The sequence below is a fragment of the Equus asinus genome, unplaced genomic scaffold, assembly GCF_041296235.1.
Source record: "Equus asinus isolate D_3611 breed Donkey unplaced genomic scaffold, EquAss-T2T_v2 contig_4, whole genome shotgun sequence".
NCBI lineage: Eukaryota > Metazoa > Chordata > Mammalia > Perissodactyla > Equidae > Equus > Equus asinus.
Window position 1 is genome coordinate 40,214 of NW_027225071.1, and position 26,859 is coordinate 67,072.

Below are 26,859 nucleotides of genomic sequence, written 5' to 3' on the forward strand. Positions count from 1 at the left end.
GCTCTTATGATTAATTTTATTAACTTGATATTATGAAAGTATCTGGAAAAAAACTAATCTAATCAGAAAGTAGTCATGAGAAGAAGAACTTAAAATGAAATTCACCTTTTCACTGCTCCATCCCATGCCTGCAAGGAAAGCCATGAGCAACGTACACAGTCCTCCTGACCCAGGGAAACCAAGATACACACTGCTGAACACCGACAGCACAGACAGCCCCAAAACAAGGCACGCCCGCTTCCATACAAGTTTGTCCTTGAGGAGAAAAAACGTGGATTAGCTCAATTATTTCATAGAACTGATTTTTAATTATTGATTTTTCCATATTCAGGACTTAGTAGAAAATAAAAATGTCTGTATCTGTGCACATAAATGCATGACATAACATTTACTTTCTTTTCCTTAACAAAAGTAGAGTTAGCATGTGTACAAACGCAGCTTCCCCGTTCAGGAACCTCAGTGAGCCTCCTCTGAAGTCATTGACGCAGAAGTCCGCAGGGCTGAACGGAGCAGCAGAAAAGAGTGTGTGGGCTTTGGAAGTGGACAAATTAGGGTTAAAATGCAAGCTCTTTCCCACCATTGGCTATGCAGTTGCCATATTACTTAGCCTCTCCAAGCTTTGTTTCCTCCTCCTTGAAAGCAGTTACATCATGGGGTTTTTGTGAAGCTTAAAGATATGATATCTCTATTATTTTTAGGTTCTCTATTTACTCTTTAATGTGATGCTCTCCAGTTCTTCTTTCTAAATCTTTGAATACCAAGAAACTCTAGGTGGCTGTAGACTGAGAGGAGTCTGTGGTGTTGATTTTTAAAATCTAAGCAATGTGCTCCTCTCTTTCGTTACTTGTCCCTGTTCAGCCTTTAAACTTCTTGATTGCTTTAGAAGGCAGCAGGTCCTTAGAAGGGTTCGACTGGAAGCGCACAGGCCCTGGCAGTGGATGAACTGAGTTCATACCCAGCTCTACGGCGTTCTAGCTACGTGACCTTGTTTAAGTCATCTCTCCCTGAGCCTCAGCAGTGAAATGGTCATATTAAAGGTATTCTCTTCATGGGTTATTGTGTGGATTGCACTAGATCAGCGCTTCCCAACAGAACGATCAGTGATGCTGGAAATTTCTATGTCTGTACTGTCTCTGGAAATGTCCTGTGTCTGCTGGAGCTGCATGTAGATAGTCGCTGCCCTGATGAGCACAGCGGGACTTTACTCAACTCACCTGTCATTTTATACACAGTAAGCAACAAAATGTAAGCCATCATTTTTCTTTGTACTTTGTTGCATAATTAGAAAATCCTTGAATTTTCTTTTATGCATTCATAAAATCTTTTACAGACTATTTTACTTGGAGTTTTTTTGCAGCACAATAAAAATTCAAATCAACATACATTCTGATAATGCAAACATTAATTTTCTTAATTAAAGTTTTACTTCAGTTAAGATTTGAATTCCATTCAAAATGCTCTGAAATCTCAAAATAACACCAATTCTTTTAGAAAAGAAAAGGTTTTTATATGTTTACCTATCAGAAGAGACTAAAGAGGGTAAAGGAAAACAAACAAGCCTTTGTTTCTCATTAAGAATCACTATGTACAGTAAAGAACTTCAATCTACTTGGTGAGAAAGAGACTATATTTTAATGAAATGTTAAGGTCTATCTATTTGATAGTATTAGAATCTAAGGTATTTTGACACTAAAACCGTGGGCCCAAAGAACCATTTTATATCTTGATTTAGTTGAGTATTATGAATAATAATAAAAATAAAAAATAAATTAATTAAAAAAATAAGACTTGCGGGGCTGGCTGGGTGGCGCAGTGGTTAAGCTCGCACGTTCCACTTCGGCGGCCCATGGTTGGCCAGTTCGGATCCCAGGTGCAACCTATGCACTGCTTGTCCAGCCATGCTGTGGCAGGCGTCCCACATATAAAGTAGAGGAAGATGGGTACGGATGTTAGCTCAGGGCCAGTGTTCCTCAGCAAAAAGAGGAGGATTGGCAGCAGATGTTAGCTCAGGGCTAATCTTTCCTCAAAAAAATGAAAATAAAAATAAGACTTGCATATCCTATTAGTTTGGAATTCATGTTATTTGTTTTACAGTGCAAGCTGAAGTGTACAGAATATAAATAGGAGAAGAAAATCCCAGGACTGCATTAACATCTTCAAGGTTTAGCTGTCTTCCTAAGCCTCACAGACAGCACTGACAGAGCAGCAAGCAGTTTTAAAATGGGGGTCATTTGCTAAATCACGTCCTTCACATGGCTCTGAGGGAGTGTTCCAGAATGTTTTCCCGTGACATTTTAGAGCACGACTTTCCCACAGATGGTTTCCTTTACCTGGTCACTGCTTGGGAAGTACTGAATAAAAAATCCAAGAAGAGCCCCAGCTGCCACACCAATTACTACCTCCAAAATGCCTCTGAGGACATTAAAAACCGTGGAACCTTAGACACACATAAAAAAAAATCTTCAGTCAGAACTCTAAATCCATAAATACAAAGACTTTACTTCAATCATCACACAAAGCATCTGATTACACAGAAGGAAAAGTTTACAGATATTTCCTGCTCTCCACAGTCTTAAATATATGTGACTTAAAGTGTCTAATAAAATGGGCCTATCTTATAAGAAAGGTATGCATTATTAGAGATAAACTTCAAAATAGGCATAAACTATGATTTGTGCACTTTTTTGTACATTTACTTCAAAAAACTTTACCTAAAGGGCCTAAGAAAATATGAAAGATAAAATTCATGATTCAGAGCTAATTGGTATGATATGCATAGGCTGGGTGAGTAGACTGATCTAGTTTTCAAACAGCCATTTAATAGCCTGATTTTTTTTTGTGTGAGGAAGGTTGACCCTGACCTAACATCCGTTGCCAATCTTCCTCTTTTTACTTGAGGAAGATTGTCACCGAGCTAACATCTGTGCCAGTCTTCCTCTATTTTATGTGGGACACCGCCACAGCATGGCTTGAAGAGCAGCGCTATGTCCGTGCCTGGGATCTGAACCCACGAATCCTGGGCCACTAAGGCAGAGCACACGAACTTAAACCATTACCCCACAGGGCTGGCCCTACGAGCCTGATTTTAAAATAACAAATGTACACTGATTTTAGTAGGTTTGATATGTATAGAATACAGGAACTTAATTTGAAAATTAAAATCAAGAATCTTTTCTTACTATGATGAGTGTAAAGGACTCATTCCTTCTTGAATGTTTATTCTAAAAGCAAACTGAAAACAAATTATTTTTGAAATTGCTCTTAGAAGAATCTTTATTTCTTACTCAGCTTCTTTGAAATAATAGAGAGGTAAGTAGAACCAATATTTTCCCCCATATCATACAGAACTTAGGAAACTTTAATTAAAAAAACTTTGTGAACACATTGTGCAGAAAATTATATTAAAGTTGCTCAAAGGGGCCGGCCCAGTGGTGCAATGGTTAAGTTCACACATTACGCTTTGGCGGCTAGGGTTTGGCAGTTTGGATCCCGGGTGCAGACATGGCACCACTTGGCAAGCCATGCTGTGGTAGGCGTCCCACATATAAAGTAGAGGAAGATGGGCAAGGATGTTAGCTCAGGGCCAGCCTTCCTCAGCAAAAAAGGGGATTGGCAGCAGATGTTAGCTCAGGGCTAATCTTCCTCAAAAAAAAAAAAAAGTTGTTCAACACATAAAGCCCTTCTTCACACACTATTCTAAGAAAAAATGTACTAACTAGTTATTGTGGGTTTTTGTCATTGTGGTTTAGAGTACGCAATATGTCACCCCAAATATGCCACTGGGGCATAAGGATTATTCTGAGTTGAAGGCAATTGAGAAGAAGCAGATATAAGAAAAGCTCTCTGCCCTCTCACTATTTGCCCAAAAGCAGGACATACATTCATAAAGGTGTCCCCTCTCCTTTTTACCAGGAAGGACAGAAGTTAATCACTGAGACAACTTGGGACACTTATGGGCCCTTATCAGCCCCAAGACAGCACCAGAGGAATTCACATCACAAACTTTGCTAAAACAAGCCCTTATCTACCGTTAGGTCCCCATATGTTTCTTTTCCCACAATTTGCTGCCTCTAGAAGCTCAAAGCTCCTTTATCTTGTGCTTCTCCACATAATTATTGTTCTTTGCTAAAATGCTGAACAAGCCCAAATTCTGACCGCTCCTTTGACTTACTCATCTTTGAGGTCTTGTGTAAGCACAATGCACACGTTAATAAACTGTTTTTCTCTTGTTAGTCTGTCTCTTGTCAGTCTGATTACAGGGCCCCAGTCAACGAACCTGGTGTGGGAAACGGTTTTTCCTCCCCTACAGTTTCAATTATCTCTTGTATTTAAAAAAATGATTACCTCTGTAGTAGTTTTATTTAGCTAGGACAGCTCTCTATTAGGTAATAGTGTGACTGTCAAAAACATTTATCTGTGATAATAGTATACGTTGCAAGATATTACAGTAAATAATTTACTATAAATGTGTAGAAAGTAACTAACCACTTTCAGTCTCCCGTATAGTAAGATTGTTTAAAAGAAAAAAAGACTTCTTGGGCCCCACCTCTGAAAATTCTGATGCAGTAAGTCTGGCCGGGCCTGGGATCCACATTTTAAAGAGGCTCCAGGTAGCTCCTATCCAGATGGTCTAAGGACTGCATTTAGTAGGGCAGGGCAGAGGGTACAGAGTATTGTCAAGTAGGAAGGTTCTTCAGGCTAGCCCCACCCCCACCCCCACCCCTCAGATTATGAAAACCCCAGCAGCCGCTCCCCACGGCCCTCCCTACCCTGCTCCTGTGTGATTTTAATGCAAACTCTGTTGCTCTAAAGCTGTGGTTTCCATTCCCAAAGATTATGATTTAAGTGGCCTAAGGTAGGGCCCACATATGAGTATTTTTAAAAAGTTCCCAGGTAATTATAGTGTGCAGCTGAGGCTGAGAACTATTGTTTTAAAGGTGTATACCAGGAAGCAGGGAGAATGTACGATTGGACAGGTACAGTAGAGTTAAAATAGAGACAAGGGTGTAGATTCGACCTAATTGGTAATAGAGAATCCTTGCTGGTGCTTGAACAAGAAAGTAAGACTATCAAAACAATGCTTTGAGAAGATTAATTCACCAGTGATACACGGTGGGGACTAGACGTAAGGCAACTTCAGGGTGTGGGAAGAGGTGAAGTACTAGGTAATTGGCATACGTCAAATATAGTCATAAAATGGGAGGATAACCATGGGGCAGAGAGACTGAGAACACAAGACTTTCTAAGGTGTGTTCCCACTAAATAATCTGAAGCTAAACTTAGCCCACAATTACATTTTGTCAATAATATGAAATTGCAAATCTTATCTTCCAGTCTTGGAAACAGATTAAAAAGTGAACTTAAATGTGTGCTGTCCCAAAGGATAATAAAGGTGTTGAATAACAGTAGGGAAAAAATGCCTTAAGTTCCTGTTTTATTACTACTTAAAACAAAATATGTCTGTATCAGACAGTTATTAAGTATTAATAAGATACACATTAAAATAATTATTTCCCCTAAAATGTTAAAGACGAGAGAACAGAAACTGTCCCTCCCACTTGGACTACTTTGTCCTTTGTGCTCACTGAAACACCTGCTCACCCTCTGTGCGCAGTCTCGAAGGCTGACCCTCCCGGGTGGCTGCATGCAGAAGCTGTTCTCCTTCTTTCGACTTTGCTCTTTTGAAGCCCCCTCACGCACCTACCACAGTACTTGAGCATTTTATATTTAGAGGGTGAAGGGAGTAAAGACAAGAAGCCACTGGTTTCTCCTTAGGTATAGAACTAACTCTTGGAGTTGCTTTTTCTATTTTAATTTGCCTTAATCAATTATCAAGGAAATATGCCACACTCACAACATCATATCTATGTCGCTAGAGCATAAGAGAACAGCACACATGAACTGATCAGTTTACCTGTGGAAAAGGCCATGCCCAAGCACGTGTTGAAGCCAGTGATGGCCAGAATGTCATCAAAGCTGCCAGCAGCCATGAGTAAGGTCGGGACACCTTTTTCAACACCATAGCCCCCTTCCTGCAAAAGGAGCATTGAAGGCACCACCACAACTGGAGACACAGCACCTAAGACAAAACTAAGCAGGCAGCACTTTAAATATTTATGATAGCATCTTCTTCATTATTACTATTATTAGTGAAATTATAATAACCTCCACTCTTTCAGAGGTTACACTTTAGACAATTACAGTCTTTCAAAGGCAGTGAAGTCCCAAACAGAAACACACGCACAGCTACAAGTTCTACAGAACACTTCTTCTGAGCGTGGCCATGGACAACTTGCGTTGGGACTACGCAGCCTGTCTGAAATCTGTATTTACGGCTGGTCTGGAAGACCTAATGGGGTGAGGCCCCAGGAATCTGCCTTCTATCTAAACAAAACATCCACGGCATGAGGTTTGAAAAACACGGCCATGGACTTTTTGGATTGGAATCCAGTGATGCGAGGCCTTCTATCAGGACCTGGCATGTAAAAATCAGACAACAGATTAGAAGAGGAAGGCCATAGTGACAGTAACAGTGACACTGATAACGGCAGCAGTAGGATAGCAGAAAGCATTTATGAAGCTCACTATGTACCTAACACCATTTTAAGCACTTCACATATATTAACTAATTTAATCCTCACAACCACCCTATGAGGTAGCTACAATCATTATCTTTGTTTTGCAAATGAGGAAATGGAGGCACAAAGAGATTAGGTAATTTGCCGAAGATCACATACTGGAAAGTCAGAGCCGAGATTTGAATCTAGGCAGTATAGCTCGAGAGTGTTAACCGTGAGAAGTAAGTAGTTCTTACTTCTTGCCTACTTATCAGCACCAAATTATTATTATTTTTTTTAAAGATTGGCACCTGTGCTAACATCTGTTGCCAATCTTTTCTTTTTTCTCCCCAAAGCCCCCCAGTACATAGTTGTAGACTGTAGTTGTGAGTGCCTCAGGCTGTGCTATATGGGACGCCAATGCCACCTCAACATGAGCCGTGGGGCTGGCCCCAACACCAAATTCTTACCAAGTACTTTCATATTTATTTACTTCTTATGGCTCTTAAATCTTAGAAGTAGGAACCGGGGGCTGTCCCAGTGGCATAGTGGTTAAGTTCATGTGCTCTGCTTCGGCGGCCCAGAGTTTGCTGGTTCAGATCCTGGTGTGGACCTATATACTGCTCATCAAGCCATGCTGTGGTGGCATCCCACATAGAAGAACTAGAAGGATTTACAACTAGGATATACAACTATATACTGGGCCTTTGGGGAGAAAAAAAAAGAAAAGAGGAAGCTTGGGAACAGATGTTAGCTCAGGGCCAATCTTCCTCACCAAAAAAAAAAAGAAGAAGAAGAAGAAGAAGAAGAAAGAACTAACAGCAGGAGGAAAATACAGCAGAACAGATAATCATAAGAGCCTGGTGAAAGGAGGAGGAGGCCTGTGCTAGGTGTGGATCACCGTTGAGCATTCGTTATCCTTTGTATGGACTTTGAGGAGAGATCTGGCATCTCTCACTGGCATGGAATCAGGCATAATAAAAGTCTATTACTTCCTCAATAGTTTAAATTATTATAAAACTGTCAAAGTTAGCACCTACAAAGACATACACTATATTTTGAAGTTATAATGTTTATATGCTGGTATATTAATAGTCATAATATTATGCTGGAATATCTGTATTGTATTTTCTGATGTCCTTACGAAAATATTATGCATTCACTTGTATAGCGTCAGAGAAAGTCCTAAATGTCCGTGTGTATTTTCATACGACAAAGAAAAATCATTACCCCAGTATAAATCCCCATTGCCACGGCAAACCCATTAGGAAGTGGGCAAGAAGAGCAGATGAGCATGCCTCCACAAGACAGGGACCCATGGCTAATCTTACACAGACACCCTTCAGCTTCCTCAGGGCCTGAAATATAAAAATAGACATACGAAATAACCCTCTAAAGACACACAGAGAGAATGACATTAAATGCTTTTTCTTCAGTGTTCAGACTGTCTGGATCATCCATCATGAATTTTCCAGGTAATGAGTTTTATTTAACAAACATTTCAGTGTTCTAAGTGTTTTAGAGTTGGCTTATTAGTCCTCATAGCAACCTATGACACAGGGGATAATATTATCATCATTGTTTAGATTTTCTCATCCAAAAAGGCACAAGTTAAAGCTGTTCTCCAAGATCATGAAATTAGTGAGTGGTGGAGCTTGGTTTGAGCTCGGCCAGGCTGCTTTCAGAGTCTGTGCTCATAACCTCCACACTAGCTGATCTAACCGTCTCGGTGTTGGCCATATGTATAATTTGTGGCCCCAGAATGAACCGGATGTAAAGGCAATCCTCAAGAACATTCATTCCTGCTTTCAAAAGCAAACACGAAAAAAGCACACTTTGAGACTCATTCTGTATGCTAGGCAGTTTTCTGAGCCAGCATAGTTAGTCCTAAACACTCGTATAGGGCTTTCCACACCAAAAATATGATGTCTTCTCTCTCACAACCCTTATTTATAACTACGGCCTGTATCTCTGTCAGAGAAAAGGGGAGCCTTTATTCTTGGTGCTGTCCCTAGATAGACAGTAACTCCACCTTTCTCCAAGAGAGAGTATGGGAACATCTTTTGGGGACAGTCCTGTATGAAATAAATTTCATTCTGTCGTTCTGAATGCTGTGCAAAGTGTCCACATCCATTTCCTAAAGCTCAGTCATTCTAAATACTTGCAATATTGGAAGAACAAAATTCCAAGTCAATAATTAGAAATTTATACTTCAATACCTGTGGATCAAGCCCAAGGCCAGCACGAACCAATATGACAGATAGTGCTATGCTTCTCAAAGCGGAAGACCACTTCTGCTTGATCTGTACGTTATCATTGATGACAGGGATATTTCTGATGAGAAACCCAGCAAGCAGCATGCCTGGGATGGAGAAATCAAACAAATCTTTAGTTTTCAAATACAGAAAATATTTTCAGTACTTTAGATGTAGAAGAGACTATCCCAGGATTATAATCCCAGGAACCACTTCTTTTATGCTTAGTCCTTAGATGAAATTATGTCAAACTTTTAATGAAAAAAAAAATTACAGGAGCTAAGAAAAGGCTTTAATATGCAGATAAAAATGAAAGATTAGAATAATTAATAATTCATTAATAATTGAACCTGAAAGAGAGAAACAGGATGTAGTATTTGGGTAGAAAGTATGATCAAATTCTGAATATAAAATGTTTTAATACAAGGCCCAATTCAGTCATCTCTTTGTATGCAAACAGCAGAAAGATTCTAAAATTATTTACCATGCCAGATTACTTGAAATATCAATACCTATATGGGCTCTATTTTACCTATTTTCAAACCAGATAATTTAATAAAAAACATATAACCTGCTTTGCAAAGGCTTAGAAGTGAGTTATCATGAAATAGACATTGTTCTGTCATGTCAGCTGGTGGCTCTTCTTTCCTTCAGCCATTCAACATTTATCAAATGCCTTCGGTACTTTCGACACTATAGTAGGTATTAGAGATATTGCAATGAACAAAGGCTCAGTACTATCCCTCAACAAGCTTTCAGTCTATGGGGGCAACCTCAATTTTATGGAAGCATGAGGAGGCCTTATACAAGCTGAGACAAGGAAGGGTGAGTCAGCAGGGGCCAAAGAAGGGGAAGGGGAATGAAGAAGGGGCTGGAGAAGTTGAGAAGTTTCTGGGAGAAATAACAGTTTCTTCCAAGGTATGAAGGGAAAGTGTGACACATTCTGGGAACTGCAAGTAGTTGAGTGTGCCTGAGGAAGCCGGGTAGTTTGTCAGAGAATCCTGCCCTCCCTGATACCACATGCCCAGATAGGGGAAGGATTTCTCCTCAGAGACTGCAAGCCGTCCACACTCTGTTCTTCTCCAGCAGGACTCTTTTCTTACCACGTCCTTATATGGACCACACTTCAAAGGACTAAATAAATTTACTAACTTTGGGTTGTTTTATATGTAAGCTTATGAGAATAGAGATGAATTACAAGTATAGCTTTTTGTGACTTGTTCCAGACACCATTAGGCAAGGAAGCATCTCTTCCAGGCATTTCTCATTGCTGCCATTTAATCTAGAAGAAGTTATGAATTCTGCAGTCATGATCTTTCTAGAATTTTTGAAAGTAAGAACCAGCCTACAATAGCTGTTTTTAAAAGAATAATAATATATTTGCTCATGATAAAATTAAACCATGACAGACAATGTAAAGTGACCAGTACATGTCCTACCCCAAGTGCAACTTTCCAGCTTCATTCCCCAAAGGTTTCCACTGTCCAGAGTTTTCTGTGCCCTTCCAGAAAGTTTCTCTACCTATTAAAGCATGCTTCTCTGTGTGTGTGTACGTGTGCTCTTTTGCACTGGACACAAATGAGAGCATGTTTAAATACCATTGTATAATCTGTTTCTTTTCCACTTAACAATATATCGTGGACATATTCCCAATGATGCACATATATATTTGCCTTGTTTTTTTTAATAGTTGGAATAGTTTCTCGTTGTGTGGAAGTACCATAATTTTTGGACTAAGTAAGGGACTTGAAGGAACTTTCCAGACTTTTCATTACAAACAGTGCTGAAATGAGCACAGTATTTATTAACTGCATGCCAGACCCTTACTCTACCCTGGTAATGCAGAGGCGAGCTACACCAACATGGGCCTTGTCCACATAGAGCTTACATATTTGTAGGTTTGTGCAAGTATATCCATAGGATAATTCTTAGCAGTGGAAATGTTAGGCTCCAGGGTACAGTGTATATCATTTTTATAGATATTAATGAATTACCAGCCAAAAATGCTGCACTAACCTTACATTTCATTAATTTGTCAACAGTTCTTTACTGAAACTTAAAATGTGAATCTAAACCAGCCCTAAATTGATTATAGCATACAACTACCTGAAATCAAAAGGAATAATAGTCTAATAAGAACTCACAAATATGTAGGAGTTTCTTTTGGAGTTTTGGAGGGGATGAAGGAGCATTTTTCATTTCTGAGATGAATGTACAAACAATTTCCCTGAGACAGTTCTGTTTGCCGATGGCCTCCGTTGATGTGGCCACCTGACTGTGATTAGGAAGGCGCCCCCTCTGGCCTCTGAGCCCCTGGGGGTCCTTTCCCTTGGGTGTGGAGAAAAGAATACCTTCTTTGATAAGGAGTATTCTTCTTTCCTCCTTAATTTCTATTACGGAAATTTTTTAAAACATGCAAAAATTATCAATACATGGCCAATCTTATTTCATCTACTCTCAAGTTATTTTGAAGCAAATCATTATTGAAAAAAATTTCCAGCAACCCAGACCATCAGCAAAGGAAACAGTGTCCTAGGAAAGTTGTTTTCACATTCATTTTTGGAATAAAAAATGCTCCTTCATCCTCCATCTCTGGCAATTATTTCAATGAATTTTTAAAAATATGGAATAGGCAATCACCACACATGTCTGCCTTAACAAGTCTTCTTTATGGATTCAGATAATGTTTCAGTTTTAGATACTGGCCCTAATACGCTAAGAGCCAGTAAACTTCTGTCACAAACGTACCACTATAGAAAGGGATGGTAAGACACATTACGTACGTGACTTTTAAGAATGATTTCAGTGACCTCAGGAGATTTCATGTAATCACAAAGCCCAAGGATTTATCATTTTGCAACATGTGTATTTTGCTTGTTGCAATAACAGGCATGGAGTGGAAAAGAGAAGGATGAGGTGTAAAGGGCCTTTTCATGGCGTCTAGAACAGTAGTCCTCAACTTAGGTTGCATATTAGAATCACCTGGGGAGCTTTTAAAAATTCTGATACCCAGGGCTACTCCATTCAATTAGTTCAGAATCTCTGGGGTGGGTCCCAGGCATCAGCTTTTTAAAAAATTTCCCAGATGATTCCTACGTGCAGCCAGGTTTGAAAACTTATGATTTTTCTGTGGAAAGTGTGGTCTTTGAGCTTATTAGAAAGGCAGAATCTCAGGCCTCACCCCAGACCTACTGAATTAGAGTCTGCATTTTAACAAGATCCAAGGTCATTCTCTGGATAATAAAGTGTGAGAAGCTCTGACTTAGATGCAGGGGTTAGTAAACATTTTCTGTAAAGGGCCATACAAGAAACACTGCAGGCTTTGTGGGCCACATGGTGTCTGTTATAAGTTCTCAGCCCTGCCACTGTAGTATAAAAGCAGCCACAGACAATATGTAAATGAATGAGCATGAGTGTGCTCCAATAAGATCTTATTTACAAGAAGAGATGGTTTGCCAACCCTTTATCATAGCACACAGGCATATTTAGAAACAGCCCCCCTTTTGTTTTTTGGTGAGGAAGATTTGCCCTGAGCTAACATCTGTGCCAAGCTTCCCCTATTTTGTATGTGGGACGCCACCACAGCATAGCTGACAAGGGTGTAGTCCACAGCCAGGACCGGAACCCACGAACCTGGGCCACTGAAGCAGAGTGCACGGAACTCAACCACTACACCACCGGGCTGGCCTAGAAACAACCCATTGTCATAATAATTCAATTAAAAACTTTAACAAAAAGCACCCATGATAAACAATATGAATTAAGTGAAATAACTTGAATTTTACCTAAATTGAAAAATATATTGAGAAACAGTGTAGAGTAAGATGTAAATAATTCTACTTCTTTTTACATTTAGTTTCAATTGCTCACCACAAATTCACAAGAAAATAATTTTGGTCTATGTTAACCAATCCTGAGGTCCTCACTAATAGAAAAAAATTTTTACTTAGGAAATGTGTGTGTGGGGGGGGGTCTGGCCCTGTGGCTGAGTGGTTAAGTTCATGCACTCTGCTTTGGCAGCCCAGGGTCTCACTGGTTTGCATCCTGTGCACTGACCTAGCACCGCTCATCAGGCCATGCTGAGGTGGTGTCCCACATAGAGGAACTGGAAGAACCGACAACTGGAATATACAACTATGTACTGGGGGGCCTTGAGGAGAAGAAGAAATAAAAAAAAAAAGAAGATTGGCAACAGATGTTAGCCGAGGGCCAATCTTTTGAAATAAAAAAAGGAGATGTGTGCAAATATGCATGTGTAAAAGGTACATGGTTTTTAAATAAAACTTAATGATTTATAAATCTGTGAGAAAGGGACACAAAATGTCTTTTGTGGTATACTGAAAGTAGTACACTGAAATTTTGTAATATGGAATTTTTAAAAGAAACATTAAAGATATAATACCTAGTTTTAAGACTAATTTTTACGTGTCGTATCTGCACAGTTCTCATGGCCTCTGGAAGAATAGTTTTGTAATACATGTTGGAACTTCACTCGTTTGTCAATGATGTGAGTGACTGACAACATATTAAGCCCTGGGCTGCAGCATTTGCTGATTTCTGTATTACAGATACTTCTACCAGGGCTGATGTTAACCTACCAACCTGACGTCATTGAACGTGGAGCTGGGAACAGATGGGCAGTGACACACCGTGATATAGTATTTCCATAATCTCAAGAGGAGAGATAAGAGGAAAATGTAGTAAAATAATTAAGAAGTGATTGGTTTTGAGTATTGCTCTTGTGTTTAATGCAAGTTATTTAATTGTAAGTATATATAATTTAATTTTCAAATTGCTGTTTACCAACTGGCTCATAAAACTCATCACAATTTAACAATCAGCTTTAAGGGCCAGCACAGCAAATACAGAAATAGTTTATTCCTTTATTTCCCAAACTACTATTTTAAAAATATGATTTACTCTGAAGGACACAGGAAGTGTTTGGTACTTACCAAGAAGAGGAGGCAGTGGAGGCAACGTAGGTAACTTAATGAGCCCCAAAAGTTTCCCTCCAAAGATGGCACAATAGAACAGGATTATAATTCCAAATAGGTTTCCTCCAGGAAGACATTCACTGCCAGTAATTGACCACACTACAGCCCACAGAAGAACAAGGATGGTAACTGAAATAAACCAGGAAAACTTCTATCAATAAGTTGTCATATGTCGGTTTTGATATAATCTAAAAGTTTTTAAAAATAAATACTGAATACACATACAAATATTTACAACCATGTGTAAGTTTTGAAGAACACCAGTGATATGAACAACTGGGTAATTACCAACCATCTGAAGAAATAGGATACTACCAGTGCCTTGAAGGCACCTCTGTGTTCCTCTTAATCCCATCCCCCATCGCCTTCCACACTGCTACAACTACTACCTTGAACTTTTTTCTTTTTACCATTCCCTTATTATTCTTTTTAATTTTACTATAAATATATCAGTAGTTAATAAAAAGAGAAACAATCACTATCTTTAACCTCTTCACAGGAGCATGAGAATACTTGAACAACCACACTCCCCTATTTTAGCTCTGCCTTGAATTAAACATTATCATTGTTTCTCTTCTATGTTGACGTTTGTTTAGAATTACTCAGATACTTACCTTTTTGGGGGGGCCATCATTCATTGTGGCACCTCAAACCTTTCCTCTGGGACAATCATCTGGTTACCTGAAGTATTTGCTTTAGTAGAGGCATTTCTGTTAGAATGCAAAATATGTTTCCCTGTTTCAAAAACCTTGTGTTCTACAAAATCAGACACTGAAAACAAAAAGACTTATGGGAAAAACAGAGTTGGAGCAGACGACCCAAAACTCAAAACTCAAAACTTGTGACCAAAGCACTAAAAAACAGTAACAATTCTAATACAGTATCAGCACAGTTAAATCTCTACTGACATCGCATCTAAAGTCAGTCTCTTCTTTGCAGACTTAAACCCTGGAACCACACTTCCTTTTTCCCGAGATGTAGAATCTTGAGGGCATTTGCTTTAAATAGAGAGCAGCTCCATCAAAATCTTATGCAGATTGTAGCTTATTCATCAAACAAAGGTTTGTTTGTTTTTAACTGAGGGAAAAGTGTTGGCAGCTTCTTCACCTGTACTGTCAGCTTCTTCATCCACGTGTGGTTTCATTAGATAGCTTAACATTGTGGGAAGTTTCAAAAGTCTTTGAAGCCCCTAAACCAGCAACTAACTGCCCAAAAAGAACGCACTTTCACAGAGATTTCAGCTTTTTAAAAGGTCCTCAAGTTGATAAGGCTTTATCTTTAATTGTAAGAAAACATCTATCTGATTTTTGTTTTCAATTCACTTTGTATTCACTTGCTATTGCTTGATGATGAAAAATACTAAGGTGACAGGAAAAATTATGTACAAAAATGCAAATTCCATCTGGCACTCACACAATTCCCTATTTACCATCGCATAAGAGCTAATTGATGGTACAGAAACTCTCTGTAGCAAAGCATGTTATGTTTCTCATAAGGCTCTGTTGGTAGTAAAGTCTTAGTTTTGTCTGAAATTATCTTCATTTTCATTCTTAAGACAGAGTTTTTCTGCATATACAATTCTAGGTTGAGAGTTACTTTCTCTCAGGTCCTTGAAAATATTACTCTTTGGCTTTCTGGCTTTCATTGCTGCTTTTACGTCTAATTTCTGCTTTTTTAGGGAATTCTTTTTCTTTGGCTGTTTTTAAGATTTTTTCCTTTTCTTTGGTTTTCTGCAATTTCAGTTTGATGTATTTAGGTATGACTTCCTTTCGGTTTGCTTGGGATTTAAGTTTTTCACTAATTCTGGAAAATTCTCAGTCTTCATTTCTTCAAATATTTCCTCTTCTCCATTCTCTATTCTCTTTTTCTGGAACTAAGATCAGACCGTCATACTCTTCTCCATGTTGCTATCCCTCATTTTCACATTTTCCATCTTTGTGTGAACTGCATTCTAGATAATCTCTTCAGATCTCTTACTAGTTCACCAATTCTCTTGTCACTTAACCCACTGCTTCATCTATCCACTGAGTTTTACATTTCAATTACTGTACTATATCTTTCATTTCTAGAAATTCGACTTGGTCGTTAGCAAAATGTTTATTTTTTAAAAATAGTTCCTTGTTTTGTACTTATATTTGCTATCTCCTCTTTAATTTCTTTACAGATACCAAAAATATTTTCTATTCTATTTTCTGATAATGCAAATTTTTGAAATCTCTGTTTCCTTGTGCATGTTGTGATCTTTTAAAATTTGTTGTGACAGTGACCTCTTCCTTGGAACTTTACCTTTGGGGATTGTTGGAACCTTAGGTTGAATGTGAGTTTTCCTGGATCGGATCTGCATTTGCTTCTACCATGTGCTTAGAAGCTTCCAATCTGGGATCACTTTTAGATATATTTTCAGCTTGTGTTTTTTATGTGAATTTGGAGCACAGATCAGCATGGAGTTACACATTTTTAGTGGGACGCTCCTCTCCCCCAGCCAGCACCATAGTTGAGATAGGTGTGGGTGCAGGCCCCATCTGCAGCTGCCACGCTGGGCTCCAGCTTTGTGTGGGTGAGGGAGGATGAATGCTCCTGAGACTTCTGCCCACCTGGACCAGCTCCAGCGCAGCCCCCTATGCTCTCAGGGCCTCAGAATGACTCTCAAGCTCACAGGTGTTTTGCAGAAGCCTCCAGGGTGAAGGCCAGCTTGAGTGCATATTTATCTCCTCTGCTCAGTTTGGTTTTGGTGTCCAATGACTTCCTGTTTTCTTCACAGAAAAAAGGTACATTTAAAAAGACTTAAAATACTGTTTTCATCTTGGCATAAGTGAGAGAATTGTTCACTGAATCTTGTCTACCATACTGCTAGAGACTGAATCTAATGCCCCAGTTTTTACATCCTCACAGAATTCTTCCTGATTTTCTAGGCTTATGATGATGTTATAATGAAATAAATAACTTAAGGCCTTCAGTATTTTCCAGTTGGCTATAGGGGCTGAAATTTCTATACAGTATTGAAGGTATAATGGGAAAGTAGGAATTACCAGCTACTAAATTTTACTGTATCACAGCATGAACCTGATTTTATACTAAATTCAGCAAGGTAGTTTTCTACTTCAAGACCACTTTTAAAAAAAATCTCTAATTTTCCTTTCCTCTCCCATACTCAAAATTCAGTTCTAAATACACAGTAAATATATGTGTATAAGGTTTCTCTAAATCATCTTTAATTTAGTTAATAATTTACTTCTCATTTATGATTTTGGAAAATCATTTTTTCACATGTAAGATTGACTTCTTAAGACAAATACTTATGTATTCTAAATGGGCACAGGAAGGAGTACAGGAGAAAGCCCTCTTGTGAGCCTCAGGAACAGAAGTACAGAAAACAAGAGAAGAGGCGCTCACACACGTGAGTCCACTTCTCAGGCAGCTGATGGACAACGATTACAGAACTCAAAACAGTGAGTCTCCAGACCACATCGTTCATTTACACCTTTCCTATGTCAATCTGTATCAGTTTTCCTGTAAATGTTTTAACTAGAAATGTGCCATAATTTGAAGGGTAAAAGTTTAAAAAAATAATAAAAAGGACAGAAAAGGTATTAAATTATCTGTTGCCTTATGAACTAGTGTACATTTTGGAACCTGGTTTTCTCCATGTGTTTTAAATAAAGTTTGAGATTTTTTTCTCATGCTAGTTTAGAAAATTAACTAATTTCAGTAAAAACATATTCAGAGTCTAAAGTATAACATACCATTGTTCCAGTTGAGAATGGTAAAATGTCTTTCATTTTCATTTCGTGAGCTTCAGAGCGTACATACACACACAGGTACATTCACACACTTCTTTTTTGAACAAAAAACAGCATTACTGAATCTGAACATCCATTTATTAATCAAATTGATATCAGCTTAATGTTTGGCTGCCTCCAAAGACCAAATCCATTCCTAAAAGACAAATATACCCCAACTCTAACAATATCCAAAATTGTGCTGAGATAAATTCTCAAGGAAAAATCTTCCAAATATTTTGTTTTTTTAAAATTGAGATTCATAATAGTTTGCATCATTGTGAAATTTCAGTTGTACATTATTTCTTGTCTGTCACCACATAAGTGCTTCCCTTCATCTCGTGCCCACCCTCCAGCCCCCTTCCCCTGGTAACCACTGAACTATTTTCTTTGTCCGTGTGTTTGTTTATGTTCTGCATATAAGTGAAATCATATGGTGTTTGTCTTTCTTAGTCTGGCTTATTTCGCTTAGCAAATAATACCCTGCAGGTCCATCCATGTTGTTGCAAATGGGAAGATTTTGTCTTTTTATGGCTTAGTAGTATTCCATTGTATATATGTACCACATCTTCTTTATCCAGTCATTGGTCGTTGGGCACTTGGATTGTTTCCATGTTTGGCTATTGTGCATAGCGCTGCAATGAACACAGGGGTGCATATGTTACTTTGGATTGTTGATTTCAAGTTGTTTGGGTAGATACCCAGTAGTGGCATAGCTGGGTCACATGGTAGTTCTATTTTTAGTTTTTTGAGGAATCTCCATACTGTCTTGCATAGTGGCTGCACCAGTTTGCATTCCCGCCAGCAGTGGATGAGGGTTCCCTTTTCTCTACATCCTGTCCAACATTTGTTGTTTTTGGTCTTGGCAATTACAGCCATTCTGACTGGTGTAAGGAGATATCTCATTGTAGTTTTGATTTGTATTTCCCTAACAATTAGTGATGTTGAGCGTCTTTTCACGTGCCTGTTGGCCATCTGTATATCTACCTTTGAAAATGTCTGTTCATATCCTCTGCCCACTTTTTGATCGGGTTGTTTGTTTTTGTTGAGGTGTGTGAGTTCTTTATGTACTTTGGATATCAACCCCTTGTTTGATAAATGATTTGCAAATATTTTCTCCTAGTTGGTGGGTTGTCTTTTCATTTTGTTGATGGTTTCCTTTGCTTTGTAGAAGCTTTTTAGTCTGATGTAGTCCCATTTGTTACCTTTTTCTTTTGTTCCCCTTACCCGAGTAGACACGGTATTCAAAAAGATGTGGCTAAGACCAAAGTCAAAGAGTGTACTGCCTGTTTTTTCTTGTAGGGGTTTTACGGTTTCAGTTCTTACATTCAAATCTTTAATCCATTTGGAGTTAATTTTTGTGTGTGGTGAAAGATAATGGTCTACTTTCATTCTCTTGCATGTAGCTGTCCAGTTTTCCCAACACCATTTATTGAAGAGACTTTCCTTTCTCCATTCTTTGCTCCTTTGTCAAAGATTAACTGTCCATAGATGTGTGGTTTTATTTCTGGGCTTTCAATTTTGATCCATTGATCTGTTTGTTTTGGTGCCACTACCACGCTGTTTTGATTACTGTAGCTTTGTAGTATGTTTTAAAGTCAGGGTTGTGATACCTCCAGCTTTGTTCTTTTTTCTCAGGATTGCTTTGGCTATTTGGGGTCTTTTGTTGTTTCATATAAATTTTTGAATTCTTTGTTCTATTTTTGTGAAGAATGTCATTGGGATTCTGATTGGGATTCCACTGAATCTGTAGATTGCTTTAGGTAGTATGGACATTTTGACTATGTTTCTTCTTCCAACCCATGTGCATGGAAAATCTTTCCATTTCTTTACATCTTCCTCAATTTCTTTCAGTAATGACTTATAGTTTTCAGTGTACACATCTTTCACCTACTTGGTTAAGTTTATTTCTAGGTATTTTATTCTTTTTCTTGCAGCTGTAAATGGGATTGTATTCTTGATTTCTTTTCCTGCTAGTTCATTGTTAGCGTATAGGAATGCAACTGATTTTTTAAAATTGATTTTGTACCCTGCAACTTTGCTGTAGTTGTTGATTATTTCTAGGAGTTTTCTGGTGGATTCTTTAGGGTTTTCTATATATAGAATCACATCATCTACAAATAGTGAAAGTTTCACTTCTTCCTTTCCAATTTGGATTCCTTTTCTTTTTCTTGCCTAACTGCTCTGGCCAAAACCTCCAGTAATATGTGGAATAAGAGTGGTGAGAGTGGGCACCATTGTCTCGTTCCTGTTCTCAGAGGAATGTCTTTCAGTTTTTCCCCATTGAGTATGATGTTGGCTGTGGGTTTGTCATATATGGCCTTTATTATGTTGAGGTACTTTCCTTTAATACCCATTTTATTGAGAGTTTTTATCATAAATGGATGTTGGCTCTTGTGAAATGCTTTCTCTGCATCTATTGAGATGATCATGTGATTTTTATTCCTCATTTTGTTAATGTGGTGTATCACACTGATTGATTCATGGATGTTGAAGCATCCCTGTGTCCCTGGAATGAATCCCACTTGATCATGGTGTATGATTCTTTTAATGTATTGCTGTATTCAGTTTGCCAATATTTTGTTGAGGATTTTTGCATCTAAGTTCATCAGTGATATTGGCATGTAGTTTTCCTTCTTCGTGTTGTCTTTGTCTGGTTTTGGTATCAGGGTAATGTTGGCCTCACAGAATGTGTTAGGAAATGTTCCCTCTTCTTCAATTTTTCAGAATAGTTTGAGGAGAATAGGTACTAAATCTTCTTTGAATGTTTGGTACAATTCTCCAGAGAAGCCATCTGGTCTTGGACTTTTGTTTTTTGGGAAGTTTATGATTACTCTTTCAAGCTCTGTACTTGTGATTGGTCTGTTCAGATTCTGTTTCTTATTGATTCAGTTTTGGGAGGTTATATGAGTATAGGAATCCATCCATTTCTTCTAGGTTATCAAATTTGTGGGCATACAGTTTTTCACAATAGTCTCTTATAATCCTTTGTATTTCTTCCGTATCTGTTGTAATGTCTCTTTCATTTCTAATTTTATTTATTTGAGCCTTCTCTCTTTTTTTCTTGTTGAGTCTGGCTAAGGTTCTGTCAATTTTGTTTATCTGCTCAAAGAACCAGCTGTTAGATTCATCAATCCTTTTTACTGCTTTTTTAGTCTATATTTCATTTATTTCTGCTTTGATGTTTATTATTTCCCTCCTTCTGCCGACTTTGGGCTTTATCTGTTCTTCTTTTTCTAGCTCTGTTAGCTGTATGTTAAGATTACTTATTTGAGATTTTTCTTGCTTGTTGAAGTGGGCCTGTGTTGCTATGAATTTCCCTCTCATGACTGCTTTTGCTGCATCCCATAAGAATTGGTATGTTGTATTTTCATTTTCATTTGTCTCCAGTTATTTTTTAATTTCCTCTTTGATTTCTTCAATGATCCAATGGTTGTTCAATAGCATGTCCACATATTTCCGACTTTCCCAGTTTTGTTCTTGTGGTTGATTTCTAGCTTCCTAGCATTGTGGTCAGAAAAGATGGTTGGGATGATTTCAATCTTCTTGAATTTATTGAGGCTGCCTTGCTATCCAACATATGGTCTATCTTTGAGAATGTTCCATGGGCACTTGAGAAGAACGTATATTCCGCTGTTTTTGGATGGAATGCTCTATATATGTCCATTAACTCCATCTGGTCAAGTGTTTCATTTAAATCTGCAATTTCCTTGTTGAATTTCTGTCTGGATGATCTGTCCCTTGAAGTAAGTGTGGTGCTGCGGTCCCCTACTGTGATTGTGTTGCTCTTAATTTCTCCCTGTAGGTCTGTTAATAATCGCTTTATGTACTTTGGTGACCCTGTGCTAGGTGCATATATATTAATAAGTGTTATGTCCTCTCGATGGAATTTCCCTTTTATCGTTAAATACTGCCCCTCCTTGTCTCTCATTGTCTTTTTTAACTTGAAGTCTGCCTTGTCTGATAAAAAGTATGGCAACCCCTGCTTTCTTTTGTTGGCCATTAGCTTGAAGTATTGTCTTCCATCCCTTCACTCTAAGCCTATGTTTGTCTTTGTAGCTGAGGTGCGTTTCCTGGAGGCAGCATATTGTTGGGTCTTGTTTTTTAATCCATCCAGCTACTCTATGTCTTTTGATTGGAGAGTTCAGTCTATTTACATTTAGAGAGATTATTGTTATATGAGGGCTTAATGCTGCCATTTTATCTCGTTTTCTAGTTGTTCTATGATTCCACTGTTTCTCTTCCTTTCCATTTCTGACTGCCATTTCATTTTGTTGGTTTTCCAAGAGGGATTTCTCAGTTCTCTCTCTTTGTGAATTGTGGTTTTGCTCTGATTTTTTTGTTTAGTGGTTACCGTGAGGATTGTATGAAAGATATTGGAGATGAGACAGTCCATTTTCTCATAGCCTCTTATCGCCATTAACCTAAGCAAGTTCCTTCCATTTCCTCTCCCCTTCTGGGTAATTGCTGTTACACAATGTTCTGTTTTTAATTTCCTGAGTTTGTGGCTAAGTTGAAGTGTTTATCATTGCTTCTGATGCTTTCTTTCCCTTTCTCTTTTAAGTTGTAATTGAGTCTTTACCTTCCTATTCTGGTAGAGAGCTGCAGGTTTCTGATCATGTCTGTCTATTTACCTTCTTGCTCAGAGCTTTGTAGACCTTTGCCTTTTTGTTGCCAGTGTGAGGGCATCTTTAATTATTTCTTGTAGGGGAGGTCTTGTGGCAGTGAACTCCCTCAGCTTTTGTTCATCCAGGAAAGCTTTCACTTCTCTATTGTATCTGAGGAAAAGTTTTGCTGGATAGAGTATTCTTGGCTGAAAGTTTTTGTCTTTCAGTATTTTGAATATATTATTCCATTCTCTCCTAGCCTGTGAGGTTTCTGCTGAGAAATCTGCTGAAAGCCTGACGGGGCTTCCTCTGTAGGTTATCTTCTTGTACCTTGCTGCTCCTAATATTCTTTGTTTATCCCAAACTTTTGCCGTTTTTACTATTATATGCCTTGGAGAGGGTCTTTTCACATTGATAAAGTTGCGCATACGATTAACTTCATTTATCTGTAAATCTGAAACCATCCCCATGTTTGGGAAGTTCTCAGCAATTATTTCTTTGAATAAGCTCTCTGCTTCTTTCTCCCTCCCTTCTCCCTCTGGGATACCTATAATCCTTATGTTGCTTTTCCTAATTGAGTCAGATATTTCTTGAAGAATTCCTTCATTTTGAAAAAATCTTAGTTCTGTCTCCTCCTCCACCTGTAGAATTTTTACATTTTTATCCTCAAGAAGACTAATTCTTTCCTCCATAAGATCAATTCTATTTCTTAATGATTCTAGATTATTATTTGTGTTTTTCATATCCAGAATTTCTGCTTGATTTTTTTTATAGTTTTAATCTCTTTGGTGAAGAGATCCATTTTGTTGCTGGGCTCCTTGAACTGTCTTTCTGTGTTTTCTTGTAAATCGTTGAGTTTCCTTATGATGGCTATTTTGAATTCTCGGTCATTTAGCTTGTATATTTCTGTATCTTCCATGTTGGTTTCTGGAGAATTGTCATTTTCCTCCTGGTCTGAATTGTTGCTGCAGTTTCTCATGGTGTTTGATGAACTAATCTTTTGTTGTGGCATTTGTGGTATTCTTAGGATGCAGATTCCCCCTGTTACCGCTAGCGGGGAGCAGGAGTAGTGTTTCTGGCCGTACCCCATCTGCTGGAAGCTGTGGGGGTATTATGGGTGCTTGCCCCAGCCTGGGATGCATTCAGGCACTTGTGTGGACTGTCCTTGTCAGGCGGGGCTTCCTCACTAGGCTAGGGCCACTCTTTGGTGCCTCAGGGGCACTCTGAGCTCCCCCTCTCCACCGGAAAGTGATCACCAGTGGGCTCAAAGCTACCTCACCTATTCCCACAGCTGCCTGGGACATGTTCCCTCTTTGGGAGCACTCATGTGTGCCTGGAAGTGTTTGTCCCAGCACAAAAATCTGCTGAGGTCCCTTATGATCCACAGTCCGTGGTGCTACTGAGCTTGGTGGGCAGGGCTTCCAGGCAGAGACCTGAGCTATGGCTGCTCCTTGACAGCCCTGGGGCATGGTGGGCTCCCCCTCCCCGCCAGGAAAGTAAGTGCATGTGGGTTCAAAGCTGCCACACCTATTCCCACAGTTGCCTGGACTGGTTACCTCTTTGGGAGCACAGCTGCACTGTGAGCATTCATGCACACCTGCGAAGTATTTGCCCCAGCTTGGAAATCTGCTGAGGTCCCTGTTTACGATCTGCAGTCCGTGGGGCTGCTGAGCTTGGTGGTCAGGGCTTCCCTGCTGGGACCTGGGCTATGGCTGCTCCTTTACCGCACAGGGGTGTGGTGGGCTCCCTCTCTCCACTGGGAGATCAACCACGAGTGCAGGCTAAGGGTTACCGCCGCCTCCTCTTATGGTTGCCCTGCTGCGTGTTCCCACTTTCCAGGTGCTTGCACCAGGTTGGAGTGTTCGTGTTGCATGCACAGGGTTAGCGGGGAGAACAGGGTGTGCTCACCTGTCTCCATCACTTCCTGGGGGGCCAGTCCACCCACCCTCAGATTTATAGCTGCGTGTGTCTCTCAGGCATCCTGTTGTGCTGTGTGGGTTTCCTCTGTTGGTCAGTAAGTGTCCATTTAGTTATAACTCAAAAGGGAGAGCGAGGAAGGGACTAGCTCACTCAGCCATATTGCTGACGTCACTCCTCCCAAATGTTTTAAGTAATAGCAGCTCTATGGGAATAAATTGAATTGCAAACGAGGATTCTTCCTTATAAAATGATGTGACATTTGGAAGTGTAGCTGTGTTGGCTTAAACCTTAGTTGCATTACTTAACAGTAATAACAACCAACATTTATGTAATGCTTTTCTGTTTACAACTGATTTCTCAATCACTTTTCTCATTGGAGGTCTAACATAATCCTGTGAGATTACTCTGACGCAGAAGAGGAAAAGGTCCTTGATCTCTGCTCTTTTCCTCTTTCTGACAGCTGGAATGGTGGTGACCACAGTGCTCTTGGAAGCCCTCCATGTTGAAGATGGTGGAGCTTTTCAGCCTGGGCCCCTAGTGACTGTGTGGAATAAAGACACATACCATTGTGAATTGTTCACCCAGTAACTTTTTTTTTTCTTTTCAGAAGGGAAGCCCACCCGTTTCTACTCTCCCCTTTTTTTCTTTAAGATTTTATTTTTCCTTTTTCTCCCCAAAGCCTCCTGGTACATAGTTGTGTATTTTTAGTTGTAGGTCCTTCTAATTGTGGCATGTGGGACGCCGCTCAGTGTGGCTTGATGAGTGGTGCCATGTCTGCGCCCAGGATCTGAACTGGTGAAACCCTGGGCCACCAAAGTGGGGCTTGCCAACTTAACCTCTCGGCCATGGGGCCGACCCCTCTTTTTTTTTTAAATATGGTTTTAAGGTATCCTTTTTTTGGTGAGAAAGATTGGCCCTGAGCTACCATCTGTTTCCAATCTTCCTCTTTTTTCTTGTTTTTTTCCTCCTCAAAGCCCCAGTACGTAGTTGTATATCCTAGTTGAAGATCTTTCTAGTTCTGCTGTGTGGGACGCTGCCTCAGCATGGCTGGATGAGGGGTGCTACGTCTGCACCCACGATCCGAATGGTGAAACCCTGGGCTGCTGAAAGGGAGCATGTGAACTTAACCAGTACACCACCTGGCTGACCCCACCTAGTAGTTTTTATGTGTGAGAGAAATAAACTTCTTTTTGTCCTTTAAACCATATTATTTGAAATCTTTCATTATATGACAACTTCATCTTTTACCATCTTTCTGAATTCACCCGTACCATTTACATACCATTTGTTATCACTCTATCCAGTAAACCATGTGGAGGCAAGCAAATGTTTGTCTCAGTCTTTGCAAATGAGTTGATTCAGTTGGTGTTTCCTGCAGCCTTTTTTCACTGCTACTCAATAGGTTACTTCCTTCTGTTGGTTCATTTCCCTCTGTACCTTTGAGGTTCATAACTGTCTCCTCCTGTGTTTAAAGCAATTAAAAAAATACTTAAAACTGTACATTTGCTGTCCATTTTTATACTCACTGAGCCACCACATCACGAATAAAATTTCCATTATTAGAATTAAGGGTAACAGTTCATAGGGGAAATATACAGCTTCATTTCTAGCTAATCAGCTACTGCTTGGAACAAGAACTCTCTTAGGGGTGTTTACCACTGAGTCACTATTGTAGCATTATAAATGCCTGAGTCACATACAATGTCATTACATTTGCAATACTGTTTAAAAATTAGCCTATTTAAGATATGATTCAAAGCAATAGTTGGTAAATATATCAAAGTGGTTCAGAAAAAAAATAACTATCTGTGATGAAAAACAATTCACATTCATTCATCTACTTAAATTTAAGCAATAAAAACAGAGAGGGAAGAAACCAGAAGCATTCTAGGGTTTAGGCTGCGAACACAAAGCATTTCACAGGCTCTCTATTTCTGCAGTTTTATGTAGGGCTAGCTGCTAAAATGACTGGGAAAATTGGTAGTCACACCTACTGTACAAGCTTGGGGATTAAGAATGGGAGAATTGTTAACTGAGTGACAGAGAACGAAGAGGACACGTTGCTATCATAGATTTGGAAGTCCCTTCCTTAAGGAAATGGTTGAGACGGTCTACACTTGATCACAGATTTACCTGGGTTTCTTGATCCGTAGAGGCTATGTTATTCATCTCTGTGGATGGTGCCAAATCTTCATGTTCAATTGTCTTATCTTCATTCTCCATGATTGATAATTAAGAGTAAGATGATAGAGGGAAAAGGAACAAGATCTGTTCTGAAGGAGAAACAGTATAGATATAGAATAGCAATTTGGGATTTAAATAAATGAATCAGACAGCAATTTGAGCCATTTAAAGGAATGAATTGTACTTATTTTTCCCCTTAGAACTCTGAATGGCTAAGATATTTTAGATTATTCTTAACTTTCAATTGCTAATCTTTTCTTTGATTACAATATATTATCCTATTGCTTATCTACCTTTTTATCTCTCTTAAAAAAGCCCTTGTTGACCATCATATGTTCATGATTTCTCTCCCATCCTGTTTTTTGAGTTATACTTTACACATTCCAGGCAATATTACTGTTAAATTGTCCTCTGTAATGGGCCAACTTGATGAAGCAGGAAAGCTCCAGGTAATTTTCCAATGTTGATAGAGGAAATGAGTCACCAAAGAGAAATCTATGGACTCCATCATTTTCAGAGAAACCAGAGTCACTAATTCCTGCCTGGCTCTTACTTCTGAATTA

General features: G+C 39.0%; 1 pseudogene; it reads right to left on the reverse strand.

Moving 5' to 3' along the window:
* Positions 1–26,486, reverse strand: part of LOC123284018 (sodium/hydrogen exchanger 9B2-like) — a 42,091-nt pseudogene extending 15,605 nt beyond the window's left edge.
* Between the last annotated feature and the right edge of the window lie 373 nt (positions 26,487–26,859).